Consider the following 3,139-nt stretch of genomic DNA (forward strand, 5'->3'; position numbering starts at 1 on the left):
AGATCCGCAATAAATTAATAAGCTGATGGATTTTGTATAATTCAAATAATTCGGCACAATGGTTTTATTGAACGTATTGATGGTTACAGTTAGTTGAATGTACGAATCCAATTTAGCCCGAGTGGCTTAATTAATAAATATCGATAGATAGGTGGAAGTGCGATGCGGCCGCGGCGATGGTTAAACAAAAAGTGAAGTTACGTTACTTGCGAACACAGGTCACCCGATGTCATCGCTTACAATATCAGCACATTACATATTACAATGCAGTTTATTTCAACGGATAATTCACAATAGCAAAGCATTAGGGTTGCCAGCCGCACGCATATTATATTTTTCATTTAAAAAACAAAGGCATGAAATCAATCAAACTGTATGAGATTGGCGTCCATGTCCTCGACAAGGTGGACCGTAAAAGCAGGAAACCGAAAATTAAAGAGAAATAAAATTCGGTAAACTAAGTAGGAAATAAGTTGCCGAACCAAGAGATCGATTATTTAAAATAAATTTCAAAAGGTTCGAATAAAATCAATATTTTCCAAAAATAATTAACAAAACCGAAAAAAATTTACAACGACTTAACAGTTTAAGAACACGACCGAAAATCAAAACTCGCGAAAACAAAACTTTTAAAATCGTTGTATGTATAAAAACCAGATATCGTTTACTACCGACCAGTTCGCGCCCACTTGCTACTCTAATGCCTATACCTCTCTTTACTGCTGGAGTGTAATTTGCCCTATACCGCCGCAACAAAATGACCCTAACACGCGCGATAACCATAGAGCCTAACCACACAAAAAAACAAACAAAAAGTAAACGTACTACTAAAACAACACGGCGACTAGATATGTACAAGTAATAGTAAATATATATGTACGTACATATATATATATATATATATTTATATATATATAATTATGAAAATATGGGTGCGAGAAAATTTCGACGCAAAGAGGAGCGGCTAATATTTTGATGCAAGTATATGTATGTGCGTACCAAAAAAACTAAACTTCAGCGAGTATTTAAGTTCGCTTCGCAATATACTATATATGTGTGTGTAATTTGTTTTGTTGGATTATAATACTTATCTAGACTTTACTAATTCAAAATTTGTCTAAGCTCAACGAAGAAAAAAGCTCGCTTCCACAAGAAAATTAAATTGAAATTGTTTTTTTCACTTAGGTTTTCTTTTAGTTGTTTAATTTTTTTTCCGCGCCCTAGTCGCTTATACACTAGACTTATCTGTGATCCGCTTGCACAAGCGTCCGCTTGCAAATAAACAAAAATACCCAGCTTCCAACTCGGCTTCGTTCACTCCACTACGTTCCGCCACGAACCTGTTTTTTTCCAGAACGCCTTCTATTTAAATCTACTAAAAAAAATAAACAAAAATTTTGTTAGAAAAAAATAAACCCAAAATTAGCCAAATGAACAGGCCTAATGTGCGCAATATATGGACACAACTAAGTGAAATACAAACAACAACACTACTACTGCACAATAAATGCGCTCGTATATATGGGTCCTTTCACTGCACCATTTTCCACCACAAATTTCTCACCTGCTTTTAAGCTCCTTGGGTTACACAAACCTTTTGGAAAAAGTAATCCCACGTAGAAAACGTCCTTTGTGATTTAATGGGGGGAAAAACTCGCCGCAAAATTACTTGCCTAAAGTCGAGACCCACGTTGGGCGCCAATTTGTCACCTTCAAATTTTGTGCATCCTAATATGTCTTTACCGGCGACCTAACGCACTTACCGTGTGCAACAACAACACAAGGGGGCCAAACGAAATAAACAAATACACGCACAAAAGGGAGATAACAAGAAAAATTCCAAGCAACCGGCTGGCTCAGTGGCAATCCAGATACCTAACAAACAAAATCTATCTAGGGACAAAAACGACAAAAATACCAAACGGCACCATATATATATATATGTATGCAAGAATAGGGTGGGTCGAAAATTTTAGGTAAACAGAAAATGTTTAAAACACGAATATTTAAAAAGACAATGCCTTGTTTTTGGGGCGCACCCGAGGTGAGGCCCAACCAAACGGTTACGAACCCACTCGCAATACCATCCAAGCTGCCGGGGGTAACTTTAACCCGCCGAAATTACTGGGCTCAGGGTGTAGGATGCCAAAAAGGATAGGATTAGGACACACAATAGGGGAAGCCAACCAACAACAAAAATAGCCAAATCTAGACACAACAACAAAATACTTATCGAGCGGTCGGTGGACGACAGCGGGGTTGCTCCTTGGGGGTACACGCTCCAACTCCGTTGCCGATATCACTTCGCCCCGTCTGGCGCTGCTCNAACAACAACACTACTACTGCACAATAAATGCGCTCGTATATATGGGTCCTTTCACTGCACCATTTTCCACCACAAATTTCTCACCTGCTTTTAAGCTCCTTGGGTTACACAAACCTTTTGGAAAAAGTAATCCCACGTAGAAAACGTCCTTTGTGATTTAATGGGGGGAAAAACTCGCCGCAAAATTACTTGCCTAAAGTCGAGACCCACGTTGGGCGCCAATTTGTCACCTTCAAATTTTGTGCATCCTAATATGTCTTTACCGGCGACCTAACGCACTTACCGTGTGCAACAACAACACAAGGGGGCCAAACGAAATAAACAAATACACGCACAAAAGGGAGATAACAAGAAAAATTCCAAGCAACCGGCTGGCTCAGTGGCAATCCAGATACCTAACAAACAAAATCTATCTAGGGACAAAAACGACAAAAATACCAAACGGCACCATATATATATATATGTATGCAAGAATAGGGTGGGTCGAAAATTTTAGGTAAACAGAAAATGTTTAAAACACGAATATTTAAAAAGACAATGCCTTGTTTTTGGGGCGCACCCGAGGTGAGGCCCAACCAAACGGTTACGAACCCACTCGCAATACCATCCAAGCTGCCGGGGGTAACTTTAACCCGCCGAAATTACTGGGCTCAGGGTGTAGGATGCCAAAAAGGATAGGATTAGGACACACAATAGGGGAAGCCAACCAACAACAAAAATAGCCAAATCTAGACACAACAACAAAATACTTATCGAGCGGTCGGTGGACGACAGCGGGGTTGCTCCTTGGGGGTACACGCTCCAACTCCGTTG

General features: G+C 39.7%; 1 long non-coding RNA gene across 1 annotated transcript; it reads left to right on the forward strand.

Annotated features, from left to right (window-relative positions):
• The first annotated feature begins 990 nt into the window (after positions 1–990).
• LOC108361192 (uncharacterized) lies at positions 991–1,375 on the forward strand. The gene is made up of 2 exons (XR_001847255.1): positions 991–1,056; positions 1,096–1,375. It is a non-coding gene; the product is annotated as an uncharacterized LOC108361192 (long non-coding RNA).
• The last annotated feature ends 1,764 nt before the right edge of the window (positions 1,376–3,139 follow it).

Source organism: Rhagoletis zephyria, unplaced genomic scaffold (genome assembly GCF_001687245.7).
Source record: "Rhagoletis zephyria isolate East Lansing unplaced genomic scaffold, Rhagoletis_zephyria_1.1 Rzeph_scaffold_00712, whole genome shotgun sequence".
Classification (NCBI taxonomy): domain Eukaryota; kingdom Metazoa; phylum Arthropoda; class Insecta; order Diptera; family Tephritidae; genus Rhagoletis; species Rhagoletis zephyria.